Genomic DNA, 11,828 nt, shown 5'->3' on the forward strand with positions numbered 1-11,828 from the left:
TCGGAAGGGACCACTTTGCCCCAGCATCACTTTTCCCCAGGCCTCAGCTTGCCGGACTTCCCACTGGCACGAATTACCATCCTCCCAAGCTCTGACTCTTCAGATTAAAAAAAAATCTTCAGAAAACCGTGTCTCCAAACCACCCGTCTCCCCTGCAGGTGTGTCGTAGTGCCATCCCGTACCCAGGATGTGCAACGTGGGCTCCAAAATCCTGCTCCCATGGCTCCGGTGGGACTCTGGGCAGGGGAACACGGCGGGGCACGTCCCTCGAGCCTGCGGGTCGGGAGGGGAAGGCTGTGAATCAGCGTCTGTGGAGAACTCGAGTATCACAGGAATGGGGGGGAGGCAAAAAACCCAATTCTAAACCTCACTCTGATGTTCTGTGCAGCACATGGACAGAGCCACACACTGAACAAATCAGTTTTTACCCAACCTGGACTGAAAAAGCATCATCTCTCCTCTGGATGGTTTACAAGAGGCCGTAAACCGTGGAGGGAAGCGGCACTGGAAGGAGCTTGTTTGCACGAAGGGCAAAACTGAGGTTCCCTATCAATCCCGTGCAGCTCTTGTGATTTATATATTTTTTTTATTATTATTTTTTCCCCATTGAGGTTTCGGCTGCTGCAGAGGTGCAGAGGTCCTGGCAGAAGCCACGGCGTCAGAGCCAGGGGCAGGTGGATCCACCTCCCCCGGGGCCCCCGCCGCCTCCTCGGCTCCGCAGTCCCCCCGCCGCCCCGCACGGCCCCCAGCCTCCGCGGCCCCGCGGGACCGTGCCCACGGGGGATGCCCATCTCCCGCTCCCGCCGTCCCGCCCCGCCGAGGCCGGTACCGGGAGGCGCCTGCCCGGCTGCCGGCGGGAGCATCGTCCCGTCCCGTCCCGTCCCGTCCCGTCCCGCCCCGTCCCGCGCGGGGCCCGGCCGTCCCGCCCCGCCCCGTGCCCGCGGCCGCGGCCATCCCCGTCCCGCCCCGGCGGGCGGTGCTGCCGCCGCCCCCGCTCCCAGCAGCCCTTGCAACCGCCTACAATGAAATTTGCGAAGTTTTTTCGGTTTCGGCGCCATTTTCGAGTGGACTCGGAGGTGAGGAGGGAGGGCGGGCAGGGCGGCGGGGCCGGGGCGCCGCGGGGGGCCGACCGCCGCCCCCCCCCCCCCTTCCCTCCCCCCCCCCCCTGCGGGCGGCACGGCCCGGCACGGCCCGGCACGGCGGGGAGCGGGGGGGTGGCGGGACGGGGCGCGCTGCGCTGCCCGCCGGCGGGGCGGGGGGGGGGCACGGCTCGGTCCCCACCCGCCGCCTCCCCTGCGCCGCCGTGGGCGGGGTCGCGTCGCGCCCCGTTTGGGGGGGGGGGGTACACGGGCACGGGACACGGGCCTGGGAGAAACTTGAGGGGGGGGGGAAGAAGGGAGGGAAAAAAAGAAAAAAACTATAAAAAAAACTTTTTTTGGCTGGGGGGGTGGGGAGAGCGGCGGCACCAACAGCGCCCCCCGCCCGCCCGCGCGGCGCCGCCCCGCGCGGCACAAAGGCGGCCCGGGGCGGGGGGGGGGGGGGCGGCGGCCCCGGGGGGGGGGTGGCGGCGGGGCGGCAGCCCGTGACGCAGCGGGCAGTGACAGCGGGGGGGGGCGGGCGGGGCGGTGTCCCCGTCCCCCCCACCCCCCCCCCGTCGCCGCCGCCGCCGCCGCCGGACCGTTAGGGCGGGAGCGGAGCGCGGCGCCTTCCCCCCCCACCCCCCCCCGCCACGCGCGTCCCGCGCCGGGGGACGGTTCCCACGTGGGTGCGGGGCGCCCTGCCGAGCCCCCCCCGCCCCGCGACGGCTTTTCCTCGTGGGTTTTTTTTGTTATTAATATTTTTTTTCATGTTTTTTTTCGCGTCGCGGGGAGCCGCGCCCGCCCCCCGCAGGTGTGGCTCGGGGTTGGTTGTTTGTTTCCCCCCGCCCCCCCGCCCCGTTTCCCTCTTTTTTTAATTTTTCTTTTTTTTTTTTTTTGAAAGAAAACCGGGGAGCCCGGTGGCTGCCGGCCCCCACTTCGTGCTGGCGTCGGGCCTGCGCGCCCCCACGGCCACCCGCGCTCGGCCCCAGCTCCCACTGCCACAGCGGGCGCACAGGAGAGAATAGTTTTATACATTAAAAAACCCATATACTAGTATAACCAAAAAACAATTCGGAGAAATAACTTAAAATATTTTTTAAAAAAAAATTGGCACCCAGTTTTGCTATTTTTTTTTTTCCTTTGCTGGTTACTTGCTTTGTACAGGAAATTTGAATATCCTGGCAAAGGCCGACTTCCAAGTGCAGCTTTGCTGCGCTCGGTGAGCAGCGGTGATGGGAGCAACGCGTGCCACGCTGCGGGTTTTTCCCTTTTTAATTTATCCTAGATACAGTATTTTTTCCCACATGTGCGTCAGGTACATAAAGACAATTTTTTTGCCTTTGGAGAGTGAGTTTTCCAAGGTTAAAACGTGAATTGCTCCCCCTAAAAAGAAATGAATTGTGCTTGTGTGTTGTATGCGTCTGTACATGTGTAGGTGAGGGACCATCTGCCAAGTTTCATCGTTTTCTGCTCTGAAGAAATCCAAAGAACTTCAATGCTCACCATCAACTGCGAAAGTCTGTATTTAGTTAATCCACTTTGGTGGGAAATACAGTAAAACTGAACTGCTAATGCAATAAACATTTATGAAATATAAGAGGGAAGCTTTAAGTAATGCTTCAGGCGAACTGACCCAAATATAAAAAAAAAAAAAAAAAACACAACCAAAAAAAATTACTGTGTGGTTGTTATGTTTTGAATTAATGTTCATCTGACAAAAAAAATATTATTTTTCTTTCTGTTCTTAACAAATAAACTTTATAGGAATCAGGCTTCAAGATCTGTCCCTTGTTGTTTAAAACTGGATGAGATGACAATGCAAAAAAATGGAAGTAACAAGAAGCATCATACTTTTCTTCTCCTCAGCAGTGTTGAGAAAAAACTGGATCCTGGAATTTTACTGTGGATTTTACTGGTTTTCTGGAGTACTGTAAGTTGAAGTCTTATCCCGCAGGCCTTTGCGAGCACCAGTAGCCCTTCGTCGTATTAACAGCCTTGTCTTGATAAATACAGTTGATCCTGCTAGTAACAATATCGGAGTTGAGTTTCAAATCGAGTAAAGTTAACGAATTAATTTTTTTCATTATTTGAATTTGCCCTGTGTAGCTGCAGTTTGGTTTCGGGTGTTCTGCCCCACCTAAGAGCACACTAATGTGTGGTTTAACGTGTGAGAGGTACGCCGTGCTAAAATTAAAATGTAGCTCTAATATGCTGTTATTTATATGAAATACACGCTGCTTCTCTGACCTTTTTCTGGGTAGATTAGTGAGAAAAAATAGTTTTAATAAAGTGTATGAGAAATTATCTGCTCTCATAGAGCTTTGACCTACGAACGCCGAAAAAATATATTTTATGCATTTATTTTGTGCCACCCAGGAAGAAGTCTTAGCTGGCTAAAACATGCATAACGGCGATTTTCTCGTGACGTGTGCGCGCTGAGGAGATGCGCTGTAGATGCCCGTACAAATGAAAGTAACTTGGCTGTGTGCAGTTCCCACATCTGACTGTTAGTGCTCTTTAATAGTCATTTCTCTTCACGCAGCCCTCGCTCGACTTCAGCAGCCTTGCGAGGCAAGTCGTATCGGAAATGTAATAGCTGGAACCATCTGGTGGTTGTTGATCAAGCATCGGGTCTGATTCCAGCTATTAGCCACATCTGTAAATATTAATACGTGACTTTTGTTTAAATTTCGTTGTTCAAAGGGAGACAGGAATGAAAGTGGTGTGATTTTTCAGACCCAGGCAGATACGAAGTGTTTCGGTGGTGCTACTCGCCCCCTTATTTTCGTTTTGTTACTGTAATTGTGTCTCGCTAGTTAATGTCTGGGACCTTCAGCTGTAACGAGATGATTTATTTTAGTCTTTTTGTAAAATAGTAAATGTCTCTTTTTTTCTTTTTTTTTTTTATCCTTCTTTCAAATTAGAACAATGACTTCAGGATTTGTTTGTGCATGTCTCCTGAAAAACTGTTCAGTATCAGAGTTCAGAGGGTTTTTTTTCCCTGTGCTTTTTATATATATATATATATATATGTATGTGTGTGTATGAAATGCTTAATATTTTGTTGTCTTTGAGCTTACCTAGCCCTGAAGTGTGCAAGTCGGTGAAGGCTCTGTATGCAAATCTGCCCTGTCATGGGCTCCTATATTTATTTCCTTTCCTTTCCCATGGCGCTCTTTTTCACTTTTTTCTTTTTTTTTTTTTTTTTTTTTTTTTGTCTGGTGACAGTATCAGTGAGGAGGGACTAGGTTGTGTTTTAAGAGAACCCTGTATTTCAGGGTGAATTTGTTTAGGTTTTGTGTGTGTGTTTGGGCTTGGGGTAGGGGGGATGTTTTTTACTAATTGCCCAATATACTTTGGCAAGCAGAAGTTGCATTGTTTTATGAACTACATTAATGGATTTCTGCGTGTTCAAATTCCCCAGTTATTTGGGGGATTTAATTAAACCTCTGTAGGTGGCTGGCTTATGTAGATGACAGGTAGAAGTCTCAATTTCTAGAAATAGCTGGTACACACACTGCAGGCATGGAGCTTGTGGCAGCATTAAGAGCTGCTGCAATGCTTTTGCATTGAGGTGGAGCTTTTGGGGCAGTTCTCTTGGTATTGGGCACTACCAGGAGAGCGGGACACCCCTGTTCCTGGATGTGGTGGGGTGCTTCTGGGTGCTGACTCCCCCCGGCAGCAATGGGGTGATGGCCCAAGAGTGCCACCACAAAAACCCCAACCCCTGAAGAGCCTCTCTGCATCTTACCTGCTTGTCTTAGTCTTGGTTTATCACCTAAATCAGCATAAATAAGATGTTTGCTTCTGGTCTGCCAAGACCTAGAGGTTGTTCTTGCTGCTGCTATTTTAACCCCTTCAGGGAGGGGAGGTGGGCTTGCTGCGACCATGGTTTTGCCCAGCAGCTTTCCCACTCACCCTTGGAGCTGCCACCGGTTTTGGCTGGCAGGAGCTGTGTCGTCCCTCCTTGCTGCAGAGCGCCTGGGTTATGATTCGGGGTTACCAGTGTGCCTTGAGTACCACTGCCCAGAGCCACACTCGGGTGGCAATGGTGTCAGTAGCCTGCAGCAATGGGGAGAACGGGGAGACGCGGCATGCGATCGCCCTTTAAGTTCTGCTTCGTAGTCTGCCCTATCTGGAGGTGAAAACTTCCCCCCCCCCCCCCCCCCAATTTTAAAAATGTTTGCACCCATCCGAAGCCTTTGTGGTCTGTGCATGCCTCTGAGGCTGCCCGACAGCCCCCATCCCCCTCCTGAAGCACGGCGGTGCCTCTGCGAGCGCCTCGTAAACCCTTCTGTGTGTTGCTTTCTAGTTCCCACTGAAACAGCGATTGCCTTGTGTCTGGGGACAGTCAGCGCAGGAGGAGCCGATGCGCCTGCATTCAGAGGTGAGTTGGGAAGGTAAGCTCACGTGTCCGACCTGCTCTGAAATACCTGCAGCATCCGCATCCCTCTGGATAAATGCAGGTTCCTCTGAAATGCGTATTCCTTCTTGGGCACTGCAGGTAACACCTCGGAGAGGTCGAGATAAATCATCCTGTTCAGCTGCCATCTTTCTGGTTTAACATTGAGAATCCAAAGCACAAACTAAGTTTGAAAGAAGCTAAAGTGTGAGATGGCATGATTCAAACATAGAGCTTTATGACTTAAAATAATTATGCTGTCATGTCATAAACACCCGTATTTTCTCAGATACAGATTTCACTGCCTATCCCAAATTTCCCCTTGCCCAATACTCGGTGTGAATGTTGATTTTTCTCTGTGCTAGAGAATAGGCTGGTGGCAGTGCATTGAACCCATGCTTTGGAAAGTCCTCCTTGCTGAAGAGAGCTCTTACCCCCCTTGTCAAACTAGACTAAAGCTGGGGTTTTATATATATATATATATATATGAATATAAACATGCATTAAAACTTGAACCTCAGACACAATCAAAATGGATTTTAGTGTTGAGCTTGTTTGGTTGGTTTTTTTGTTGAGTTTTTTTTTTTTTGAGTCACTTGAAGAGATGAAATAAGACCACACAGGTACAGTCAAGTAAAACATTGTTACAGAAATAATTAATGGTAAAATTATGTGAGGGGTTGTTTTGTTTTAGCTTGTACAGGTTTAGCTTTCTCTGGGTACTTGGCTTTGCAGTAAGTAGCAGTTGCTCATTAGAGAGTTGCACCTGGTGCTATTGGTATTGAGGACACTGAAGTGAAAAAACTGCTTTTTTTTGTTGGCAAATACTTGATTTAAAATTTGCAATAATTTGGCACAGGTCACAAGAGCTTTTGAAATTCCTATTTTTAAGTTTGCTAAACAGGCAGGGACTAGGAGGAGGACAAACTGGAACTCAGTTAAGTGGCGTGTTTAGCTCAAGGGGACGGCACAAGCATTTGAACTAATGGCGTCATTTCTGACATTGTTCACTTTTTTTGTGATGCTGCTTTTTAAGAAAATGAATTGAAGGAAGTTGTCACATAACTGGGAAAAAAAAAAAAAAAAGCCAAAAGGAAACACAAAAAATGTCAGGCTATCTGCACAGCTCCTGTACAGCCCTTACAGGCTGGTGGGTAAGTGCCTCTGGCAGCTGCGTGCTTCAGAGCTACAGCCTCCTTTCTGCCCTGTGCTGGTATTTTCTTCTCTGGTACAGGCAGGGGAGGTGGTGAAGTTCCAGGGTATCTTTAACTTCTGGTTGCATAACGTTTCTCCATTCAAATAGTAAATGAGCATAATCTAGTCTTTAAAAAAAGAAGTTTGGGTTTGGTTTTTTTTTTTTTTAGTTTTCTTAAAAGTCAAAATAAGCTGAATAAAAATATTTTAAGGAAAACTTCACAGGTTTGAACTGTAGGAATCTGGATTTATTTATCTGAAATATTGACATTGCAACTCCTTGAAAATTCTTCATGTTCAGCAGCCCCTAAGAGGAAAGCACAAGGTAACATTTCCCCACAGACCATTTGGAAGGGTCAGGAAGGGCTGCAGGCTCTTTACAGTAGCAAAAGAAGTAGATCTGAAAGTGTAGATTTGCTGGAACCCAAATACTAAGTATGCTTTGTGGGTGGGGGAACAATTAATTTCTGATTTTGTTTCTGAAACTGGTATGTTTGCACTGTGTAACTGCTTGTTCTCTTATAGTTACAGACTTTCTGATAGCACCCATGAAGAAAAAAAAAATGTCCTGTGGTGGTAATGCATGCACGTTAAATGTCTTCATTGTAGAGTGTTCTTCAGTACCTTATATCATGGTTTAAAAAAAAATAATATTCAAAATACCATTTGGAATGTCAACATTCAGTGGGCTTTGAGGAGATGTAGCAGCACATCATGGTTTGTAGGGACAAGGAGATACAGACCATTCTGGGCTGCCTCATTACCTCAAGGATAAGACAAGAAAGTGAGCTTCTGGTTATCATAGATGTGGAAGCTAACACATTCCCATGTATCTCTTTAGTTCAGTTGAACAGGTATGTGTAGATAAGTTCTGTTGGTGCTTGTGTCTGTGCACATCCTTTGCAGCTACAAATATATTCCCGATGAGTTTGTGTGTTTGTGTCTCGGCGGGGCAGGCCCTGCAGGCAGGAAGGACTTGTAGCCCCTTTTTGTTCTCCAACATGGGCATGGACGGTGTTGGTTTGAGCACTGGGCCTTCAACTGGTGCCTTCCCCCTCACCTATTGCTCTTTGGTCCTTTCCCTGGCAAAAGATCGGCCAAGGTACTCTGTCGCCCTGTGTTTGGGGGGGGAAAGGGGGAGTTTGGAGGCTGTGGAGAGGCGGTAGAATGGAGAGCTGTCAGCAGTGCTCTAGCAGCACGTAAATACTGGAGTTTGGGATTGCCTGTTGCTCTCCAGTATTGCATTGCTGCTTTAGTGAGGCTGGAAATCGGTCCCTGCTGCAGGAGCCCAGGGCTCTGGGTCACGGGGTGCCTCCTTGGCACCCCCACGGTGCCTTCCACGCTGCTGCTCGGGGGCTCTCGTCTCCCACACCAATAAACCACTGCGGAGGCAGCAACAAACGAGGGCTTGGTGTCGTTAATGGGGAGGGGGCTGCACCCCAGCACCCCTGTGATGGGGGGTGCCTGCTGCCCCAGCCCAGGGATGGAGGGGGCAGAGGGCACTGCCATGGCACAGGGGCCATGGTTGGGAGATGGTGCCAAGCAAATCCGGGGGGGAGGGAGGGCGTGGGGGGGGGGGGGGGGGAGCGGAATAAGGGCTAATGCTGCTCCTGGGTGCTTGCCCTGCCTCCAGCAGCTGGGGAGGGGGGGTGGGGGACATGGGTGGCGGGTGTCCAAGGGCTGGTGGGGACTGGAGCTTCCAACTGTGTGGGGAGGAGGAGGAGGGGGGCCCTATAGCTGTGCGTGGGGTGCTCCTGGGGCAGCCCTGGCAGGGGAGGGATCATCTTTCCCCAGGTCTATGCAGCTCCCTCAGTCACCATGGAGGTACCCAGGTCAGGCACAGCTTGGGGGGGGGGAGGCGGGGCTGCCAGTGCCCAGCATCTGGCAGCACTTGGGCCAGGGTGGGAAGAGTTTGGTGGGTGTGGAGCACCTGAGGGTTTGTCTGCAGACCCATCGCTGCTCTACAATCTTCTCCAGAGCAACCCCAGCCCCAAGGTGAAAGGGTTTTCCTTTCTCTGCCCTTAGCGTCCCACCACTCACAGCTTCCCAACCCTGTCAGGAGCAAGGGGTAGATGCAGGGACCACCATGGGATCAGGGATGCTCTTCCTAGGAAGGGCTGGGATGGTGCCTCCCTGGTCAAATATCCATCCTCTGCAGTGGGGGTGAGGTTGCCTGTCCTCGTGGTGATGGTGTGTCAGTAACAGCCCCAATCCTGCAGTCTCCTGTTGAGTGCTGGTGGCTGCGAATCCCAGAACATTGGGGTTTTTTCAACTATTTTTAGGAATTAATAAATCACAGTCAGTAGTTGGGGGGCAGGGGGGTGGCAGGGGAATATCCTCTTGCTGATTTACAGCTTAATTGCAGCTCCCGGTCAGCACGGTGAGCGTCGGTACCACCAGGAGATGGGCACAAGGGACTCCCCCAGTACACAAATGTTTCTAGTACAGGGGAGGTGTAAAAGGCATGTGCATGGGTAGGAGCAGCTTTTAAAAGCCTCTACCTACAAACAGATCAAAGTCACAATATTTGGACACACAAACAGCCCATTTGAAATGGGACATTGGTATGCTTGTGTCTGTAAAATAGTTTATTCCTGCTTTCTACAAGTCAGGCTCTTAATTGCCATATAAAATACTGCTTTCCCTCTGGAAAACAATAACTTGCTTTACAGAGAAATTGGTAGGTAAAGTGATTAATTCTGTACTTTTTAATTAATTTTACATCAGATTTTTTTAGAAAAGTTTTCTATTGTTAGCATTTATAGGTGGAATGTAAGAGTTAAAAATCAGGTTTGTTCCTTCTTTTTAGACCTTTTCTGTTGTGATCAGTTTGATTTTACTCATCTAGAAAAAGAGATTTCCACCTCATTCACAAAGAGAAGAATCCTGCTAAAACTGCTTTCAGGCTACAGTCTCCTGCCAGGATCAAAACGACTTGATAGTAACGGGAGAGTAAAAGCACCACAGAGTTTTCGGAGCAGCAGGCAAGAAAAAAATTTAGAGGCTAAATCAAGCCAATAGGAAAAGCGATCCCAGGGGGGATAGAAAAATGCCCGTGGAGGTGGCTGTGCTGTGGGTGAGCAGCACCAAGCCGTGGCTCGGGGTGATGGATGTGCTGTAGCTGGGGCGCAGGGGTGTCGGGAGTGAGGGCTGGGGACACAGTGTGGGGCTTTGCATCTGCCGCAGCAGAGTACCGGGGTGCCGGACGGGGGCTGAGAGCTCCCCTCTGCTGCTCCCAGTACCTTGTGAGCCCGTCTGCTCTGCTCCAAATATTTCAGGATATTGCCGGTTATTAATACAGACAGCCCAGGGGGTAGACAGCCAGCTGTGCTTTTCTCTCTGAGAAGCTGGGGAAGCTCCCGTCCTTTTTTTCCTTAAAAGTTTGCCTTCGACGTGTTTTCAGGTTGGCTTCAAGCATGTGCTTTTGCTACTGCATTTGAGCACAAATTGCTTTCAAAAGAAGCAACAAACGCCCTTGCAGAGCATCCCGGGTCTGAGTTCAGTCACTCAAAGACCCTTATGGCAGCGCGCTGCGGCGGCACTGCATTGCTGGGGCAGCTCTGTAAAGCAGCGTGCAGCCCTGCGAAGGGGCAGCAGCACACGCAGAGCAGCTTGGGCAAGCTCTTCAGTTTGTATAGGATAAAGCAAGATGTAATTTTTCTAGTTAATTGTGAAATCTGCTGCATCAGGAACATATGTGACCACTGTGGAGGAAAAGCTTTTGAGTTTCCTCAGTAGTTTTTGGTGTGATTTTATAAACAAGCTGGAAGGCAGCAGTTCCCCGTGGTAGGTAAATACATGCAGCACATCGTTACACCACTGAGTGGCTGCTGGGTTTAGTAAATAGACACTAGACAAGCTTATTAATCGCACACTTCTACACCAATCTGTTTTTTTAATTTCACCCAGACTGAAACCCTCCCACACAGTAAGACTGAGGTTATGTTACTTTGCTCACAGTACCAGGTACCTCCATTAGAGAGGCCGTGGTGTGGGAGCCAAATGAGGTGTTGCAGATTCCTGTAAACACTAAAAAAGCAACCCAAAAAGCCACCTTATCTACCTTCAGCGTTTTCCTGCTCACCTCCTTTGATGCAAAAGGAATTTTTGGCAAAGGTTAGCAGCTCATTGTGGTATCCAGCATTATCTTGCCTTCCTTGCACTTCTTGCCCACCCACCTCAGCTGACATCCAGCGTGCTCTGAGCCAGGACTGGCTTTTGTAGGTGTTTGTGCAGTGCCTTGCACCACAGCAGCTCCGAGTGCTAGATGTTAATAAGTTCAGGTCTTGCTCTTTGCACTACAGAGGGGAAAAAACACTTTACATGTCTCACTCTTAGCAAGGGTAATTACAGAATCACAGAATTACAGAATCACAGAATTACAGAATCACAGAATTCTGTAATTCTGGCTAAGTGATGTGACTCTTAACTAGTTACGCAGCTGGCTTCGGTGGGAAGCCACCAGTGTCCCCGGTTCAAAGCTGCATGAAAGACAAAAATCTCCTTGGGTTAAATTAAACATGGCAGGTAGCAGCCACCTGGCAAAGCAGAAGCCAGGTCACCCACTTTACCAGTAAAGGTTTGCTAAAGCGAGAGCAAACGATGGTGCTGGCACCCTGATGGCTCAGTGGGTCTTTGCAACAAATTCACCAAAGGGAAGAAAAATGCAAGTTCAAGCCTTTTCATTTCTGAAGCAAAGTGGAAGACATTGCTCTCAGCAATTTCTCACATAAACCTATTCTTGTATGCTGTTCAAGTAACAGAATATTGAAGATTACTCAAAATACGATTCAAGTAGAGCATATATTCATTTATAAACTGTCCGAAGTTCTCATGCCGTATGCTCTGTGAGAGAAAATAGCTTCCCCCTCAGACTGAAAAGAAATTATTTGAGTGTACGCGACTGCTAGGCAAGGTCTGGTGGCAGGGACAGGACTAGGTGGTATGGAAGACTCAGCTAGATGGGGGGTGGAGGGTGTGCAGTTATTCTTTATTAGAAAGCACAAGATGGTTTTTGAATTGCAAGTGTAAGGAGTTTGCACCGCAAAGAATATTTTGTATTCTCTGATTGCTATTGGGTACTTCGCATTTTGTGAATGGAAGAGAAAAAATTGGCAAGAAAGGAAATTGAGGAGAAAAGATCTGATAAAGGC

General features: G+C 49.4%; 1 long non-coding RNA gene across 1 annotated transcript; it reads left to right on the forward strand.

Annotated features, from left to right (window-relative positions):
• The first annotated feature begins 987 nt into the window (after positions 1-987).
• On the forward strand, positions 988-8,077 carry LOC141949358 (uncharacterized). Its single transcript, XR_012630737.1, has 4 exons — positions 988-1,076; positions 2,515-2,596; positions 2,844-3,009; positions 5,392-8,077. It is a non-coding gene; the product is annotated as an uncharacterized LOC141949358 (long non-coding RNA).
• Positions 8,078-11,828: the final 3,751 nt, after the last annotated feature.

The sequence above is a fragment of the Strix uralensis genome, chromosome 13 (assembly GCF_047716275.1).
Source record: "Strix uralensis isolate ZFMK-TIS-50842 chromosome 13, bStrUra1, whole genome shotgun sequence".
Lineage (NCBI taxonomy): Eukaryota > Metazoa > Chordata > Aves > Strigiformes > Strigidae > Strix > Strix uralensis.